Below are 21829 nucleotides of genomic sequence, written 5' to 3' on the forward strand. Positions count from 1 at the left end.
AAATAAAAAAACCCGCAAAAGGTAGCCCTTACAGGCATAAAGCCCAATTATAAGGGAACCCCATGCTAAGGTTTACCTCCCCGGTAAAACGAAAATTAAATAAAATCGTTATATCAAATTGAAGAAACAACAACTTTCATAATAAATTTAATATATATGTAAAAGAGTCTGCACAAACTACAAATAATAGTGGTAAAATTAACACAAACTGTTAATTTTACCACTATTATATCTAGATGTAAAAACTCATATTAATACTATACAATTATTATTCGCTAACGCCAATTAACTAATTGTAATCTTTAGAATAGAATAGAATAGAAAACTCTCTTTATTGCAGGAATATACAAACTCAATTTCAAATGAAATCAAACAAATAACAAATGATTAAAACAGTTCATAAATAAACAATAATTACTTAAAACTAACAATAATTACTACTAAAATATATACTATAAATATGTAAATTCCCGCAAAATGTAGCCCTTATAGGCATAAAGCCCAATTATAAGGGAACCCTATGCTAAGGTTTACCTCCCCGGTAAAACGAAAATTAAATAAAATCCTTATATCAAATTGAAGAAACAACAACTTTCATAATAAAATTTAATATCTATGTAAAAGAGTCTGCCAAACTACAAATAATAGTGGTAAAATTAACACAAACTTATTGCTTTTATCATAAAAAAAAAATTATATACATATATTATAATATAGTACTTAATTTTATATTAACAATTTATATAAATGTGCCATTATATTGTATTTTAAATATACTAGAGCTACATAACATTTATAAGAATTGCGAAATAATATTAAAACATTTTCTCTTAAAATCTAATAGTTTTTAAAGATATATCTAAACTATTGGCAACATTGTTTATCAAATTAAATGCCGTCAACATTGGTGAAGTGGCATTCCCCACCGTTCTAGCATACTCCACGTAGAGCAACCTACTTGCTCGGCCTCCTCGTCTCGGCACATGCCACGGCACACACGCCAGCAGCTCGGGGTCATCCACGGACCCAGACATGACACCCTTAAGAAAAACAAGGCTTGCGACCTTTCTCCTTACATCCAAACGATGGAACTTAAACATCTATCTCTAAGAGCTCAGCATATCTGACTGTGTAAATAGGATAAATACGGAATCCAAATACCTTAAAATACATAGTTCTTAAAAAACGTTTCTGAACTTTAAAGACTGGTTTAAAAAAAATAGAATCACAATTAATCAGGTTTATTACACAAATCTAAGATCATAAATACTTATAACTTCCGCAAATGTTTCACTTTACCGGCTCAGCTCAAGCCGAGGTGGAAAGTAACGAGGCTGTTAGGAAAGGCGGGTAATTTGGGAGTAAAGACGCGCTGCGCTGCTTCTTACTCTCCCGAGACCTGGGAGTATTCTTGGAAGAGAAATCTGCGATTCGCTGAGGTAACTTTATCTCATGTGTTGGTAACATCAAAGATTCATCTAGTCTTCCCTCCAACTGCTTGCTCGCATTTACAATGTACTTTATTAAACGCAACTTGTATGCAGAGTATTTCATATATTATATGTCATAATTTGTAAAAAAAATATTTAGATTGATGTTAATTTTTTCATTTGATTTATATAATAAAATTACAACCAGAGAATATAGCAACACAATAATTGTAATGTACTACAATTGATCATGTTAAAAGAATCAGTGATTTGTCACATTTTACATTTTTTGCTGAATGAAATACAACTTAAATTACTGCAACGTTCGTATGGATTCCACTTGTCAGCATTTACAATTCTGAGAACTTTTTTAACCCTTTCATTATAACCTTCGACGGTAAGTAACAGTATAATTTTACAGTCTAGCAAATAGCTTAGGTAAGGCAGTAGAAAGACGTTCAACACATAATGTAAGTGTGTAAGTGTATGTTGGAAAATACGTGTTACATTTAAACAATTTTAAATTCTATTTTTAATTATTTTATAAAAGCAACATTTTTCTATTAATTGGAAATTATTATTCAAACGATGATAATCTTAAAAGTACTACGTATTACCTGAATAATCATTGTTCAGAAAACTCATAGTTTTTCAATAGATGGCTCAGAAGAAGATTGAATCTCAGTTTGAAAAAACAAGGTTACTGAATTCAGACATTAAGTACAGACCTTTGCCTACCATAGTTAAAAATCATGTTTATCTTGATTTTGACCCTCGAGTAGCCACCTCCTCATCACTGTACTTTTTGTGTTTGTTCCTCTACTGCCTTTTCTGTTTTAATACCCCTAATTTTAACACACTATCTAGGTTTTAATGTCATCATTAGAACGAGATTTGTTTTAAAAAAAACCTTAATTAATATTTCATTAAGCATCTCCTACACAAAGAATTAAAAGTTTTATACTTAGAAATTTTAGGTCTTTCAAAAATGCAAGCATTAAAAAACCCTCATTTGCATTTTGTCTCCTTCCGTAAATCTTAGTTCTAGGAATTCTATGTTAGTCAAACTATTGTATATAGGTATAGTTTTTGGATGATTGGCTTAGGTAATGAGTTATACTTGTATGTATCTAAAATTATTGTTAAGTACAGTTTTGATACAGTCGCACAAACTTTTTGTTTTTTTTTTCAGACAAAGAGTAAAATTTGGCTGGTCGGGTCGTACCAAAACGGATGTAAGTCTCCCATCCGATTTTATTGACCTTCTGGATAGATTTTTTAACGTAGCAAAAAACACACCCTGGGTGTAACAGTGAAAGGGATATCCCATTATAGTAGACTCGTGTTGTCCTTTAACGTCACAGTTACATGTTGCACTTCAATACCATACTGACAAAAAAATTGCCTGTGAGGATAGATAGTATCGAATACTTGTTTGAACTACCACAGTGAAAATTTATTTCCTCAAGAGATTATCCTTTGTCCAGGACGCTCGCTGTGTATCCTTTGACATTGCTCAGTGCCGTGTGTGCTTCACCTTGTCAAGAAGTCCTGTAGCTGTTAAAGGATTGTGTTATAAACGTCATGTGACGTTTATAAAACTGCTGTGTTAAAGTCTTTGAGTCCTACTTCCTTTAATCAAATATCAACTGAGCGTGAGCAAGTTAATCAAAGTTTTAATGAGAGAAGTGACAACGATTACATTATAAAAGCTTATATTTTACGTCCCGTATTTTTATGTGGCTTTTAAAACGTTTTTAGTGTCTAGAATAATTCATGATCTGTTTATACTTAATTGAGTCAATAAACGTTATAGACAAAAACTACTCATCTACATAAAATAAGTATTCTATTCACAAATAGTTGTTGGGTTAAGTGATGTTACAGTATAGTGATTGCTTTATAGTGACAATGATTAAAATTTAAATGTTCAAAAAGAATAGAGGAACCTAAAATTTTCGTTCTTCAGGCTGCGTTGAAGAAATATCGTTTACTTGAAATACATAGGTAATAGGATGACAAGATGCAACACGATTGACTCTTAAGATGAACATGGGATAGAGACCCGAAGTAATTCCACCTGTAATATCTGAGGTTCTGGTAATCATATTACACCATGTCTAGTGTATGGCTGTTTCAAGAAGCCCTACTCGATATACCTGTAAGGTGTTAAGATGTGAGACCCAATCTCATCAAAATTGGAGTGATCAGAATCAAGACTAGTCTAAGGTGTACGATGAGATATCGATATTTCTAGGTTAAACATTACTTGCGAGACATATTTTCATTACTAGCAATTTTAAAAGTCTATTACACACAAATTGACGGCTATTACATTATTTATATAGGGGTTTATCCAAAAATTATTCAAAAGTAATATTTTGAAAGTAAATTTAGAATTTTGAAAGTTAAAAATGTAAACTCCATCATGTAATATTCACTTGAACAATTGAATCCTCCCGATCAGAATAAAACGTTTAATCATACACCAACCCGTCTGGTTATAAATCGATTTGTAGCTTTAATAATTGGCAATACAATACAATAAGTTGACGCTACTTGATCATTGTAGTCCTTTTTTTATCTCATCGATACCTCCAAATATTGAGGAGTAATCAACGTAATTAGGATCAAATACTCATATCTGCCTCTGGGAGAACAGAGGAATAACCAAATACATCTCTATGTCTTAAGTGTTTGTTCTGAGCTTTGTTTTTGCTAAGTGCTTATAAGAATTTGTCCAATTATTGAATAGGATAATCATAAGTTAGAAAGATGGCCTATAAACCTAAACTGAAAATAGCTGGGCAATATCTCTTCGAAGAATTTGCATCAGTCTCATCCATATTGTTATTTATAACACTTGTATAGTTGAATCATCTTGATTAATTGAAATTGAATCGTTGTGATAAATTTGTTTCCAACAGTCTCAGCTGATAAGAGATGTATTACCGTGTATATGGGTCACACATAATTTTAATAGCGCACACCCGAAATGAAACAAGTTGTACTCCCTAATAAATTATGCACAAAAGCATAGAAAGACTTTCTTCATCCAAGAAGTTTGCAAAGGATTGTTGAGTCTCCACACATCCTTTTGTAAAAAAAGAAAAATCATATTATGCGTTATTATTAAAGTTATTGGAAACATAAGCTGCAAAAAAGCAAGCTGCTAAATAAGTGACCTACAAAACCCTTTTGTAATTACAAACCTTATATGAAGTTTTGCTTCAACGTCAAAGAGGGTATAACATGTCAAAATTTCTTCTATTTTTCCCAACATGTCCCCAACAAAAATAGCTAAGACAGGAGAAATGTATTTGAAAGAGAAGAAAAATTGGGAGCAACACTGAATGAACTGAATAACACTAAGAGCAGACTTGTAAAAGAACATAGTATATGCTAAAGAATGTAAGGTTTGGTTTTTATTTCTCCGTACCTATTCAACTCTATAAGTTTGACACTGTAAAATAACAAAGGAGAATTTGAACCAATGAGATCTCTGAAACCCATTCATAAATAACAAAAGCTGATTGCCAAAGGCTCATACGCTTGGATAGTCCTGCCGGCCGACGTTCAGAAGGGAATACCGCTGCCGGAGTTGGCGTGCATACCATGCAATACACTCACACAATGGTACAATACAATCATACTGCTCTGGTCTGATCGTAATAGATTTTGCGGCAGCCTCAACCTCATTAATTCCCGTCAGGGCTTGGACAAACCCATTGTATGACAATTATCACTGTGTAAACCACGTCACTGAATATTATGTTATTCAAACACAGTTGTAAATCACTTATATTCTGTACTGAATATTGTGTTGTCCGAGTTGAGTTGATTTACATTTCATATTCTGATGAAGGAAATTAGTTTGCACATTGTATTGTACCATTACTGCCTTCGTGAGAGTATATATTTATTAAAAGCTAGCGTCCTCTAAAATATGATTAGGCGCAAGTACATTTTCTTTCCTTTTAGTTAATTTTAAGAAAGTATCTTAGTAAATACTTTACAATTTATAACTCCTGTATTAAAATATGAAAATTAACTAAATAATAAGTACAATATATAAGTGTACAAAATATATCATACGGTTTACATTAATATTTCTACTGTTTTGTTCCAATTATAACACATTTTTTCCCAGATAATAGGAAAGTTATGAGGTTAAATGCAACATTTAAACTTGCAGCACAAAGTGAACTTCATGTCTTTATGCATGTCTTTATAACTCACTATATTGCTCATCAAGTTTCTGTGTAGTTTGCATCATTTTATATTCTCTTTCACTTATGTTTATGTGGTGTTTACTAAATAAAATTCTGTTAAACCGACATAACTATGATGGGATATTGGTTGTTACGTCTGCTGTTTTGCGTGAAAGACAATAACATTAGCAGTTGTCTTGAATAACTTATACTGACATCTTTTAGTGCTAGGTGACAATGAAGAATTTTATCAGGTAATATTGTACTTGTCAATGTAGGAACTGCCCAGTTTATAAGAATGAACTGTAGATCAATATTATAATTGGCCGTTATTTTTCAAAACTTTATTTATATAACAGGATTTCGGAAATTTGCCATCGTTATAGGTTATGAAAGGTATAAAACAACGTTTCGAGTATTGGAATCTATCCTCTTCATCAGGTGGGGAAAATACTAGTACATTAGTAACGAACAGTATGTATAATTGTATGTATTAGGTCTTACCTCACCTCATATATATATATATATATATATATATATATATATATATATATATATGTATATATATATATATATATATAAAATTGCTATGTATATGTATTTACTTTTCATTGTAGAAGGTTTATATGCTATGTCCATTGATGTAACTCACCACCTGGCGATGCTGCTAAATATAAATTTAACAAAGCGCCTGCACATTATAAACTGCAATTACGAGATGGTTACGTATATAAAATAGCATAACATAATTCGAAGGCGCTACGTTTTGATGTATATTTTTCTTTAAATAGGAATTTCTTATTGAACTTCAAGATTAGGTGATAGATCACTTTATAATAAAGTGCATGTACATGTACAATGGCTATAAACATACACTTTTGACAAGTTTTCGTGATCGTGGCAACAAGGTAAACTCTAAATTGGAGTTGTAAATATAATTCACTTGAACCAGAAGTGCTCGTACACGGGCAAAGCTTACGAAAAGTGTGCGAAGCCGTGGGAAACAGCTAGTTTTATATAAAAGACAAAGTTGCTATCTAACTTTTGCTATAACTTTGAAGACTGTGATAAAACCCAGCATGTTTAAGTAACTCCCCTACATGATTGTATTTCGCAACGTTGAACTGAAAGTATCACTTATTCATACTGATGCATGTAAACCACTTAGGCTCCAGTGCTGGAGAAGCACTACTGATGCGACTCGCTCCAGCCCATGTTACGACAGGCCATTCAAGAAAATTATCCCCCGCTCCGGAATAACGGTAAAAGCTTGAAGAGGCTTATAAGAAGCCATCTTGGAAATATTCCAAGTTACAGATTCTATTTATAACCTTGAGACTCTTGGCGGTTTTCCCAACACACTGCGTATTTGGGGAAAAATGGCTAGGGGCTTGCATTTATAAAGCTGTAAACGGAGGGCCGTTTAAAAATAAATTTTAATATATTATACGGGTACTATGCTGTAAACTTAGTTTACCAAAATGTAAAAAGTGTTGTAAATATATATGGAATACAACTGTTTTGTTAACAGTATAACGTTAAAACTTTTTTATATAAACTGGATGTCGTAAGAGAGTACTATACTTAAGAAAATTTTATTTTTTGAACTTTTAATTAAAAAATCTGAAACGTAGTATCAGTAAAAATAAAATAAACTACTATTTTAAATATGTTTAGTTTGAAATATATTTATGTGCATCTTTTGCACTAAATTAAGTAATTGGTTAAGTTATCCTGGTCTTCTCAATACTGAACATATCATTTTTGTGAAGTTATACCACTAGGTTACATGACAAAAAGGTCTATATAATTTACTGCCATGACAATCTCTTATTTAGATTAGCCTCCAGACTTCTTGTCGACAATATGGTCACCTCAATATCCTGGTGATGTGAGGAGTAACGTATCCTCTTGATGAAGTTATATATCCGGTTAAATAAATTACTTAGAAAACTTAATCTACTAATAAACTTCTTCAATAAACATCTATCAACCCTCTGGCCGACTCAATATCCTTTTGAACTTCATCTTCTAACAAACGCAATGAACTAAAAGTATTGTCCTAGCTGACTTCTTGTTCAAAGTATATGTTTTGATATATGAACCCTCTATGAAAATTAACTCCTTAATGTAAGATCACTAAAGGCACAGAGAAAATAAACTCACACCAAGAGAATTGTTACTAAATGAAATTTCGGATTGGGAAAATTTTGTTCACACATATTTGAATTCTGTCGTTAGCGGAGGTGTAGGCAAATCTCAAGTGTTCAAAATCAAGACTGCTCGTCAGCCAAAAACTGCAGATTTCTTTGGTGGTGCCTAAGGTATCTTATTCTACAGTGACGATATCATGGTGTGAGCATTTTACATATATCACTGAAATACTCAGTATCCAAGTAACTGTATTTACAGAAAATCGCCGGTTCGTAATTATATACAAGATACCCTATTGGAAACTATTATGTCACTACACAAAAGGTAACTGAGAAATATCTCTGACCGCTTTGCCGGATAATCTTGATTCACTGTACTGGCTTGTGTCCTCGGATTCTGCTGTCAGAATATTTAAACAACAAAAAACACAGGTAACAGCATGTTTCTTTTTAGATGCTACTTTATCTCACCATGCTTGTTTCATTATTGGGACCGTATATTGAGACTTTTTCGAAAGCAAAGGAAGTCATCCCCAACTCAAACAATTTAGATTATTTATTCTACAACATTTGATATGCCCTATACTTTTTAGTCTCTGTGCATATCCAACCCCACAGTTCTGAATTCTTTATGAATATTCTGATTCAGTTATAAAATATATGTAGTTCGGTATAAACTCGAATATTATGAGTCTGTAATTATATCACATTTTAAAGCGGTTTTGGCTCCCGGTCTTCAAATATTTTCAACTGAGAAACTGAAGATAAAGTACTTTTCGTTTATAACGACGTCATTTTGCACTTTGATCTAGATCGTTTGTTCCGAGTCGGATATGTGATGTCTCGTTGGAAAACTATAGAGGAGCTCTGCAACCCAAGGTATGAATCAGCTCCTTGGGACATCTAATAGTGACGTCATTGCAATTATCTACTAGGATACGACAGTTTTGGATGTTTGGTCAGGAGCAGTGTATGAAATGAATATTTAATATAGTCATCGTTATATCATGCTGACTAATTTAAATCTGATTTATATAGTTAGTATTTGATAATAAAATTATTTTTAATTAATTAAAAGAATTTTTACGTTATATTGTTGTAATACAGTGTCTTCCCAATTACAGCTCCTTCGGAAATAGTCCATAAATTCGTTATAAAAAAACTCTCCTTAAACTCAGAAACTCCTAAATATAAATTTTCCCACACTCCTATGTTTGAAGTTTTTTTTAAAGGATGGAAAGATTGTGAAGGAAACATGATTTTTCCAGATATTTTCCATCGTTCAGTTATACAAAAAATCAGTAACACTACGTATAGAGATCTTCAAACTGATCTCTTCTTCAGGTAAATGACTATCGTAACATATAATTAGAAATTAGGTTAAAATAAACAAATCATACCAGAGCGTTATGACACGCCTAAGTCAGGAATCACAACCGCCGTGTTGTGTGTCAACTTAACTAACTCTAAAACATTCACTTAATACAATCTAACCACAACACTAATTGTTAAAACTGAAGTACAGAATACAGGGAGAAATAGATTTCCAGTAGCCGACCAACCACCTACAACTCAATTATTGAAGGACGGTTGCAATATTACTAAAATTATTTTTTTTTTTATAATCAGATTTAAAATTTAATCTTAAAAGTTATAATCGAAAATTCTTATACGGATTCTCTGGAAATTTGTACACACATTCCAAATTTGCAACCTTAGGACAGTGGTCTTTAAGTTAAAATATTCAATGCAAATATTAACAATTTTTTAATATTCACAACTTATAACGCAATGAAACCTGTGTTATCATGTTACTTTGTAGATACTAACTAAGAATGGTTTTGCTCAACGAATTTAGATGTCCAAAAGATTGGTCTTGAAATGTAGACGTTCCAATCTCGTAGGAGTTCAGAAGACGGTAGTATCATCCACTGGCTTGTCACGGAAGATTGTTTATGACTTTGTAAATGACACTGGGGTAAAAAGCCTGCAAAGAAACTGGAAACAAAAGTAGTCTACAAGATGTCGAAACTTAATAAAAAATAGTTAGAGCCTTTTGAAAAAACTGATTGTTTAAATAATTTTGTAATATATGACCTAAGAACATTAGATTTTATTGGAGATATTCACACTTAGAAATGTAATTTACACCAAATCAGTCGATACATCAACAGCATCTTTGCTGGTGAACCAAACTTAAAGTTCCATCTTGTATAAGGATTTAAAGAAACTGTTCAGGCAAAGATGCCATTCTTTTTATTTTAACACAATAAAAAGTATAACAACCCAACAAAATTAAACTTTACTGGGTATTAACCAACGACTGTGCAGTACATCTGCACAACAAATTTGTTTTATTTAGTGACGACATATTCATACATGCATATTGACATTTTCAGGATCCCACGCCTTGACTTCTGATTCCCAGTTTTTATACTGAAAATCTAACCCACGTTCTCCTATACAACACATAGGAGAACAGTAATACCTTACAGTTACTTGGAAATGTCGGAATCGATATGAAGCTAGTAGAACGAGCGTGCACAATGTCACACAATAAAGCCCTACCCTACCCCCATCGACATCCATGTTCGTACATTTTATTTCACAGCGCTCTTTCAATTTCAGTTGAAAGAACCAACGAGATCCCTTGCCTCTAAATTGGCGGAGCGAATGTAATCTACTAACATAGACGTACTAAAGAACTCCACCGGTTTTTCTCTCCACTCAGTATATATTGAATCGTGTATAAATATTATATTAAAATATAATGTATAGGGCATTAACAAAAGGGTGTAAAACATTTATGTAACTAATATTACCCATTACCTTAAAAAAATCCTATAACACGTAGAAATGTGTATTTTCAGCCACTAACCACCATTTCATATTCTTTATAACAAATTTATTTCTCTAGAACTAGTAAGGGTATATCAAATTTTGCACGCATATAGTTTTAAGACTTAAAAATTTTAGTGTAATTAAATAGTATTAAAAAATTGCGCCAACTGAAAATTTATAACTCAAGTAACATAAACAACAGTAAGTTTATAAACATGAACAATTTACCAACTATTTTGTAATGGAAACAGGAATTTTCCGGACATTTGCCATCGTTCAGTGAAACAATAAATCAGTAACACTACGTTTCGTTTCTCGTTTCGGGGTCGTAGGTGGTTAGTAGACGAATGCAGACGTATTGTTACCTGCATTCTGTAGTTCAGTTTTAATGATTAGTGTTGTGTATGGGCTTTTATTAAGTGCATGTTTTTAGAGTTAGTGAAGTTGACAAACAACATGGTGGTTGTGATTCCTGACTTAGGCGTGCCACATCGCTTTGGTAGATTTGTTTATTTTAACCTAGTTTGTAATTATGTATTAGGTTAGTTCTTTATCTGAAGAAGAGATCAGATTGCAGATATCGAAACGTAGTGTTACTGAGTTCTTGTTTCACTTGAACGATGGCAAATGTCCGGAAAAATCCTGTTTCCTTCACAATCCTTCCATCGCCAAAAATAACCTTGAAACAAAGTATTTTGTAACGTTTATAACAATACCAACGGTGCTTTTTCAATTAAATCTGTCAGCGCAGAAGCGAGCACGACCACTTTAAAGGTACGCTTGCACAAGCCGGGAGCAACAATCAGATGATGCCTCTCAACTGTGATACGTTTGCATATGTTTACTATAGGAATATTTTCGTTGTGTAACACACCTGAAGAGATAAATGTTGCACCGCGGGTCTCTTTCTCAAAGACAAACTTAATCCGAGTTGTATACTACCTGAAAGGTCTTAATGGTGCAAAATCATCTGCATGAGACAAACAAATTGTGTAAAACTCCAGAAATATTAAAGTTATTTGAGAGATACACACACACACACACACACACACACACACACACACACACACACACACACACACACACACACACACACACACACACACACACACACACATATATATATATATATAAATCATTTTACTTAAGTATGAAATGTTAAGCCTTTTTATGTAAGGATTCCTTATTTGTTCTGAGAGTTTTTATTGAAAAGGAAACAGTATATTTCGGATATTTTCCATCGTTAATTGATACAACAAATCAGTAACACTACTTTTCGCAAACTGCAATCTGATCTCTTCCTCAGGTGAATAACTAAAACCTAACACATGACCACAATTTTGGTTAAAGTAGGCAAATCTTACGAGAGGGTTGTGACACGTATAACTCAGGAAATGTTGCACCATTAGTTCTTGTTTGTTTCCTTCACAATCCTTCCATCGTCAAAAACATACTTCAGGCTAAGAGTTTTGATATTTGGTATCTTTAGCTTGTAGTTGCTTATTAAATCACTTCAGGGTTGGCTATCATTTTTTAGCGTACACAAATGTTTGTGTGAATAAGTATTCGAATCCGAGTCTGTGAAGTTTTGGACAATATAATCTCAGCTACTAGAGTCAGGGGTAGTATAGCAAACACTGTGATTATCTCGAGATAACCGAATCAAGCGACGTCGAGAGTGGCTCCTGCTTGGATGGGTGTTAGCTGAGCGACGCTGACCTTGCAAGCAGCCCGCCTGCCCAGCCGTTGGCGATCTCGAAGTCACCTTTAAGCCGTTGGTCGTCGAGTAGTGTTAAAGATACATTATTATTCTTAAACATAAGACAAATTAAAATAAGACGTTATAATTTTAAGCCTTCACGAATGACTCATATACAAATAATGTCCGTTTAAATAGTAAATCGTTCTTTTAAAATTAAATATAACTAATTGTAAGTGAAATTCTGCATGGTTTTAAATTTCCATATGGAGCAACGAAATTAACAATGGAAATCAGGTTGTTCTATAACTGTAAGTTTGTAATTGTTTTAAGTCTGTACAATCCATAAAACCCTTGTAGCCATAGACTAATTATTTATAAATAACTCTCTAAGCAAATATTATCGAAAAATAAACGAGTATTTTAAGACGACAAAGGACATTGTAAGTTTCAAAACAAGAACGAACAACTAGACGCCTTTACTGCATTGTTCATTTGTTTTTCTACTATAATGAGACTGCTCTCTCTAATGTCTAATTAATCATAGGAACAACAAACTTTCAATACTTGACGGATTTTTCACAACTTAAGCATGGAGTTCTAGCTAAGTACAGTAATCAGATAAGACGTTCTGCCTATTAAGAAAACATGCGATTCCTAATACTTTGCACTACCGATTATTTTAACTTTCGTTTAGGATTCTTTTTCTTATTATAAGATTTGGAATATCTTCTTAATATTCAAGGATCTATGCGCAATGAAGCCCTAGCTGTTCATAATTTCTGTGGAAACTTACCATCCTTAACCAAGTATCCAAAAATGAAAACACAGCAAACACAGACCATTCGAAAAGTGTTCCGCAACCTCGTCTTGCTCATTTCGTAGGGTACACACTACATTTGTTCTCAGATAACCATGTAATTTAGCCCACTTTACAAGAAGATAAACATATTTTCACCACAATGGCCTATATATAACATTATTTCGGGAGTGACAAGAAGTACAAGACATGGTTCAAAACTAGGGTCTCGGTAATCTTCCCCTGGGAATTCGTTGAACTTAAAGATCTTATAAATGTGTTCTAGGCTAAAAAAACTAATGAGTCCAACTTTAATGGTAGTCTTTCAAAATGTCTATGGCACCTTGAGAACCCCAAACTCCTCCACTCTTATATACACCTCTGCCATCAGATCTGTAAGGCAAGGTGAGTAAAGAACAATCTTACTCATTCAAAATGCAGGCAATACTCTCTGTCGTATAGTTTATCCAGAGTTAACATTTATTGGTTATATCCTTTTTGGACACATTGGACAAATTAGTTAGGTATTCTTGCATGCGTCAAATCTAAAATCGACCAATGAGATTTACCCAGAGTTATCCAGAGTTAATCCAGTTTGTTACAGCTCTAATTGTTATCCAGAGCAGTTTAAGTCCTGCCATCTTCAGTGCTGAGGCTAAGCTTGCCCAAATTCCTTCATTTTCCAACACCATTTTATGGTTCTGAACTCAAAAATGGGTAGTGGTATTTATTTTACCTATAAATCCACAAATTATCTCAGAACTATCGCAGATATGTTTTTGCCGACACACAGGACGTCTTCAAAACCGCCTGAATTTTGGTGAAGATTTGTGTAATCTTGCCTCTAAATTGCAGCAAAAACGTTAATACTTAATTTTGTTGGAAACCATGAAAGAACTATATGTACATTATCTAGGTTGATTTAATTTATTTGTAGTTACTCTAAGATTCTCTTGGTAGTCTTAGTCTCTAACCCAGAACCTATTATTAGATTATTTCAGGCTAGGTTTTTACGATTATTTATTCACATGTGAAAAATAGTTTCGCTTACATTGAGTCTCAAACGCCAGACCCCGCGGCGATAGGCTTTTGCTCTAACCACTCAGCTATCAGATACATACGGCTTGAAGCTCTAATATTACAATCCTAATACTCTAAATAAACAACTATCTGAACACATCATTTCGTATTAAAAATCTTAACATCGTTAAGAGTGTATAAAACTACTACTTTAGTTTTCTATTATTTGTTAGTAAAGTTGGTAAATGTACGGTATTAATGCTTTTCAGAATAAAGGATAGTTTACTTATTAGTCTAAGGAATAGGGAATATTTTTTTTTACATTGCTCAGAGACTAAAAACTGAATCTCACATCATTTTAATTTGAATAATAATGTTTATATGATATCCGACAATTATTGTTACGATTATTAAATTATTAAAGTATTATACTTTAGAACTAACGTCGACTTAATGTATGTAATAATCCAATAACTTCGTAATACTTAATGATTACTTGCAACAGACATAAATGGCTGTAGATATAGATTAAATTGATTTCCCATTATGTAGAAATTGCGTGGATTTAATATGTTCTGGGTATTTATCCCATCAGCTGGCTTGATTGATAGGGGGCACGAGCAATCAATCATTTACCTATTTACCTTACAGCGTTCAACTGACAATAGAGGCTTCGTTCCACTATTAATTATTTTTAAACTCGTTGTTGAGCTAAAACTGGATGCAAAAATATTTGTTTTTAGTTGGAACCTAAAAGCATCGGAAACATATAACATTATATAATAGAGTATTAAATAAAAACCAACGAGGAAGCTCCCAAGTATTACCTTATACAATGTTAATTTGGTTTAATTATTCCAAATTTGTATTAAATTTGAATGCTTACCGATAATAATTGATCTTAAATATAAAATAACAAAACATTTAATGAAATGGGTCACTTTTGGAGTTCCGCATAGTGAAACTTTTACTTTTCTAAAATTTCAGGAAGTTTAATTTTTTTCACTATAATCCCTTTATAGAGGATTGATTAAACCTATTAAGAGGAGAACGCGTTGCCGTAATGGGCTAAAAGTCACTCTTAACACTCATCGCCCAAACTTTTCATAACATCGATAACGTCACAAACTTGTTTCTAACACAGGCCGAACCACGTCTACCATTAAAATGCTCTGTCAGAAGTTCCACTTACGTGCAAATAAGAGGTTAATCCATCGAAAGCCTGACAGGAACACTGGGTGTGCAACCACTCACTCACACACGCACACGCGCGGTCACGTCCCGACTGAGTTGCCGTCACCCACCACGTCTCTGGCGGGACTGAGGGATATCCACCCTGTGCGCACGCGGGCACGATCAATAGGGCCGCCCTACCCGAGCCCTATTTATATTCTAATCGTCCCTTTAACCGGCCGTTATCCGGACAAGGTATTACCGCATTAACCGAAGAGGTTACAACCGCACATTAGCAGTCGGTCTTCCGGTTTCGAGTTCACTTTATCGCGTTGTAAAGTCCGCAATGACCCACCTGCCAACACCCCGTTTCCGGTTTCTCCAATAAAGCATCGTCACTTTAATAAAGATTTTATGCAAGCTTTATGTTGATACTTCGATCTGAGTCGATTGAAAAATTTACGCCTCTAATAAACGCTTAACACCTCCTTTATCGGTTGTAAGGTGGATGTTATATCGGTTATTCCAAGCTGTTACGCAGGTAGTAAAGCTGATGGAAATTGTTTTCATTAATTTTACGATGCCTGAGTTTTCATAACAATTTCCCGGTGATGTAAGTGTTATTTTTACGATATTCACCAAAGCAGACGATAAAAAATTGTTCTTTTATTACAATCGTATCTCTATCCACTTAACTTCATAACAGTAGCATTGACCGAATTACAGGTTTCAATACTAAATAATAGTTTTTTTCTGTTGATTTGTATTTGGGAAATTATTTTTATTTATAACTCTGTAAATAGTAGTCCCTGAATACAAAATTGTATAAAAAATACCATTTTTATCACTGAACGTAAAATTACAGGCATTAAAAAAGAGCGATATATGGCTTTTTTACAATCAAGCCATCAACGGTTGAAGAAAAAAAGTGAAATATTTAAAGTACGTACATCACCTTTTACATGATTATAACAATATGTATTTACTGTGTTGTGGAGTTCCTTAATTTTAGGGGTGGTGGGATAGTGGTTCTTATAGGTGCTCGTTGAGTTTTTTTTTTTTGGGAGGGGGGCTTTGCCTTCGGGCCTATTATTTGCGGTTGATAGTCCAAAAATAGGCTTACGTGGAATTTTCCATGGCGATGGGCTTTCTCGGTTGCCTAATCTTTGAGAAGCTACAGTGCAGATGTTTCGAGCGTTTTTCCTTGGTCCTAACAAATTCCTAGATGGTTGTTAGTCCAGTTGAACGACAGATGACTGCGTTACTGGAACTATGGGAAGCCCGAGAGAAGACTGATTGTCTTGTTTTGGAAGGACTACAACAAGACTTTGTCGACGGTACAGTAGCAGGAATCCATGCAGGAGAAGGATAAATGGACTGTAGGTCCGCGTCTTAAAACTGTCAGGTCCATTTCAGAGACTGAGACCCATTGTCCGACTCTTTGAAACTACGGAAACTTCGTGAGAAGACTAAGTGTTTTGCTTTGGAAGGATACCAACATCTTCATTGTCGACAGTGGGAGTAGCAGGAATCCATGCAGGAGAAGGATAAATGGACTGTAGGTCCGCGTCTTAAAACTGTCAGGGCCATTTCAGACACTGAGACCCACTGTCCGACTCCTTTAAACTACGGAAACTTCGTGAGAAGACTAAGTGTTTTGCTTTGGAAGGATTCCAACATCTTCATTGTCGACAGTGGAGGAGCAGGAATCCATGCAGGAGAAGGATAAATGGGCTGTAGAACCGCGTCTTAAAACTGTCAAGGCCATTTTGGTCTCTGGCACCCAATGTCCAACTCACAGGTTATTTTGACAAGGGGTTGACAAGGGATCGTACTAACAATTTTGTACTTGAAAGGGTGTTTTTATACCTATAGTTTTGAGCAAAATAATAAATATCAAATGACTTTTACATTAATGGCATGCAAAATCGTTGCAGTGGACACCTTCTTCAACTTACCAGCATTACTTTGTTTCAAATACTAATTCTACTTATGAGTTTGTTAGTTTAGATTGTAATCACTCCTGAAAAATGTATTGGTAATGTGATACAATTTATCAGTACTCATGATAGTAAAGCAAAATGCCAATACCATTTAGGAATATTTGTAATATTTTACTTGTAGCAACGGTCATTATGTTTAGTTACACAGGTCTAATACTCAATTCTTTCAAAAACCCTAATTAATGGTGCTTGATAAAATAGTTTTCAGGTATATTCTGCCAATATTATTAATAATATTAAACAGTAAATTTATGTATTGATAGACTACTATAAGTAAATAGTATTACCGATTAATGAAAAGATTGTTTTGAAATTACTGTTACTTCAACAAAAGGTTGCAGTACACAACATCACTTAAATATAACAGGAAGGCTTGAAAGTTGCATGAAAAATTTCAAATATATAACTCATTTTATTCTCGAGATGTCCAGTGGACGTAGCGCAGATAATAATGCATTAGTGAAGTTTTTACTCCCCCCTGGCATATAAACAAAATAGCGTCGGCCTACTGAGTGATAAGCTTCAATCACGCTCAGCCAAATTCAAAGGATGGACATGCACCATTAAATAATTCACTCTTGACTATATTGAAGTTGAGTTTCATGCAAAATTTAATGTTTGATGACAGATGAAATATTTATCGAGATATCTTGCCACATGATACATTCATTTATATACTTTTCTACTAGGTTAGATTGCATAGCAATGTTATAACAACGTAAGAGCTAGGGAGGGTTCTAGTACGCAAGACTGCACTGAAGTTAATTATTGTCACCAACTTTTAACATTGACTTTCACTCTATTATTTTTCTTTTACTCTATGAATAACAATTTTATAAGTTATAATCTCATATGATTGTACTCAGTTTGTTTTTTACATTTATTTCTTAATTATGGTATTTTTTGACATTATGGCTACCCACAATAACGATGTAAATATATTCACTAACTTCATCCAAATCCCATGGAGTGACATGCACCATCATCTAACATGGTTTCCTTTATATAAATAAAGTTTTAAGTCAGATAATATTCAAGATATCTTACCGATGGAGAGACTGAAATTATATTTTTCCAGTTCCTCGAGTTATTTGTTTACATTCAGCCAATTATACCAGCATTACATATCATTATATTATTATAATTTACGTATCGCGTTATCTGCTACGGAACACTTCATTTACAAATAAATAGTTTAGAATTGTTATGCTTACGCTACATAATTACATCGTAATATTTACAACAATTATAATATCAAGATTAGATTTTCAAAATTTTACTACATAGTTGATTCAATACTAATGAGAAAAAACTTTTCTTACCTGCGAGAGAATACCTTACTCTGCCATCTATGATTTAGTGTACAATTAAATTATAATAAAACAAATAAATCTGAAAATATGCACTAGTTGCCATTTTGAATCCGAATTTGAATTAGTGTATGCATTTAAGTTGTTTTATCATTTATGACCTCACACTTTTTGTATAAATTTATATTATATTACTGATTTCAAATCTGAATTCCATTTGACTAAAATAGCTATTGCAATAGGATATAGTTTTTACTGTTTTAGACAAATATCTTATGACATGATGTCCTATATAATAGCTAAAATTGTATTCTGCGACACCCTGAAATTATAGGCTACCCTAAAATATCGTTAGGCAACTTTAAGGCTATTATAAAATGTTTCTTTTTTCTGCTGTATAGAAAAATATTTTAGAAGTACTATCAGAAGTGCTTTTATTCAGTATCAAAGAAAACATACACTCGTTTCACTTAGGCACTGTTAACTATAAAAAAACTATCTGATGTGTTTAATTATTGTGCTTCTCACTCACAATATAATGGCACAAATTTTAAATTAAAAATGTTCTAATAGATGTAATTAGGATTTTTCAGACATTTGCCATCGTTAAGAGAAAAAACAAATCTGAAACACTACGTTTCGAGATTTACTATCTGATCTCTTCATTAGATAACATAATATAACAACGCTCTGGTATGACTTGATCATTTTAACATAGCCTGTAATTATGTGTTAGGTTAGTTATTTACCTGAAGAAGAGGTCAGATTGCAGATCTCGAAACGTAGTGTTACTGATTTTGTTTGTATCACTGAACGATGGCAAATGTCTGTAAAAATTCTGCTTCAATCACAATCTTTCTATCGTCAAAAACAAACTTCAAACAAAAAGTATGTAATTAGTTTTATTTGTAATTTATTAACTTGGACTGTTATAGATTGCATGTTTCAGAACATAGATTAGATCAGGAGCCAAAAATGTATTCAATCATATTCAAGTTGTAAATCGAAAGTTAACTCATATTTTAGGTTAATTTTTATATACAGTTCCACTTTCATTCGTAAATGCTAAATAAACATGTATAACTAATTCAAAAATAATAGTTTCATATGTGGGATCATTATTAATTTTCAAAACTGTATAAAATAAAAATTGTTGATACTGAAGGCTTGTTATTTTACTAAACATAGAAATAGTTTATAACACAAACTAGAAAGTTTATTTAATCGTATTATATTTCTATTACAAATTTAGTTAGTAATAATCTTTAGCTCCTGTTAGACATTTTAGTACTTGTGTGTGTGTGTATTTATTTTATATAATTCATTTCTTTGTAGACCGAGAAGTTTTGTTTAGTTTTTGGTTTACATATAGAACGCCACCAATATAGTAATAAAATTATTGGTTTCGCATTCTGAAACGTTATTAAGGAAATAGAATAGATTGAATTTTTTATTATTTTGTGTTGCAATTTTGTAGTTTGTGTTTTTATAAACCGTTTTGTTGTTCAGTTTTGTTATATAAAAATTGTTACATCCCTTATTATTAATATATTTTGATGGATTATATAACTGATGTTACAGCGAATTTGATTCATTTTTTAAATAACGAAATGGCCGCAGAGATCGCAGCAATATTTTATTTATTGTGAAAAAATAAAAAAAAGTTAAACACATTTCACAATTAAGGCAAATTAAGTATGAATTTACAACAATATGATTGTAACTATATATTATACTGACTTCTTTGTGTTTGGAAAACGCATTGCAAGTATTAATTCAACTCTTGGATTGAATCCTGAAAAAAAACCATTACGAAATATCGTAACAGTCTTTTTAAGAGTGGCGTAATTCACAAATTCAGATATTTAATCATATAGTCATATTCAAATAAATAGATCAACTAATAAGTCACGTAGTGACAGTATTTCGTATACGAAATTTAAAACTCGTAATCAATTTATTTTTAACGGTTAGCGTAACATTAAGGTAAATTGATGGATGGATTTAAACTGGTTGACTTATATTTGTGGTGTAAAGTAAGGTATTCACAAAATACAGGGACACTAAAACTGCAATCCAGTCATTGCTATATGTTTAGCTTGTAGTTATATTTTAACTATCGCATTTTTGTCATTGTACGACGAATTACGTACGCGTACGCTTGAAACCAATCCCACCAACATTACAACGTATAACAATGACACCATAGAAAACTCTTGATTAAATGGCATTCCAGTATATGTCGATACAGTCATTAGAATATGTCATTTTCGGCTTCCGAAACCCGAATTTCATTAATCCAAAGTCAAACATGTCAGAATTCTGAACCCGAATAGCGAAAAACGCTCCTGTGCATGTCTATAAAATATGCTATGCCGTCAATTTAAAAATTTCATAAGATACTAGTACTTATCATGTTTAGGTAGATTTGCTATACACAATCAGAATATTGCTGTTCATGATCGCCATAACTTTACCGGACAGGACACTTAGTGCCTTTAATTACTTATAAGTATTGTGATTCACACTCATAATATATTTTTAATAAAATTCACAACTCCATTATATATAAACCAAGAGAAAAGGCAAAATTTTTCTGGAATACCTACAGCAATTCTAAAACATTTTATAGTGAACAAATTATTTTTACCTCAAAAAGTTTTGTAGATATCGTTTACGTGTCAATGCCATAAGAAAGTTCCGATTACCAAGAACTGGCTGAAACAATTTAAATCTTGTAAATAAATGTATATCTCGGTTAAATTTGTTGGTTAGGTTTTGCCATTTTGTTTCTTTATGGTGGAGTTTACATATTTAACAAAATTCACAGACCCGTTATGTTTAAATTTAGATAAAAAACTGTATCATGAAATATGAAACTTTTATGTTTACAAACATTAGGCCTACCGCCGTAATGTTTGTATGTTTTTTTTTATTTTTAAGCATTGACAACCCCATGTGGAATCAATTTCAACCCTTTGTAACCACCCGATGATGGAACATTCATTCCGAAACATTTAGTGGAAATTATGGGTTATGTTCCTATCAGGGTTCGATGGATTAGAACTGTTCTGATAATATTTTAGTTTATTATACAGTGCAGTGCTATAGACCATGCATTTTGGTGCAGTACCAGTTTTAAAAAATAAATCAAAACCGGGTTATATTATAATGATAGTAGTAATTGGTT

At 32.8% G+C, this 21829-nt stretch overlaps 1 protein-coding gene across 1 annotated transcript in view; it reads right to left on the bottom strand.

Moving 5' to 3' along the window:
- LOC124365792 (neuroligin-4, Y-linked-like) overlaps positions 1-15459 on the bottom strand; it is a 113936-nt gene extending 98477 nt beyond the window's left edge. The window contains 1 exon segment of the mRNA XM_046821813.1: positions 15346-15459. The gene's annotated coding sequence lies outside the window, so the exon portion shown is untranslated.
- Between the last annotated feature and the right edge of the window lie 6370 nt (positions 15460-21829).

This window comes from Homalodisca vitripennis, chromosome 7 (genome assembly GCF_021130785.1).
Source record: "Homalodisca vitripennis isolate AUS2020 chromosome 7, UT_GWSS_2.1, whole genome shotgun sequence".
Classification (NCBI taxonomy): Eukaryota; Metazoa; Arthropoda; class Insecta; order Hemiptera; family Cicadellidae; genus Homalodisca; species Homalodisca vitripennis.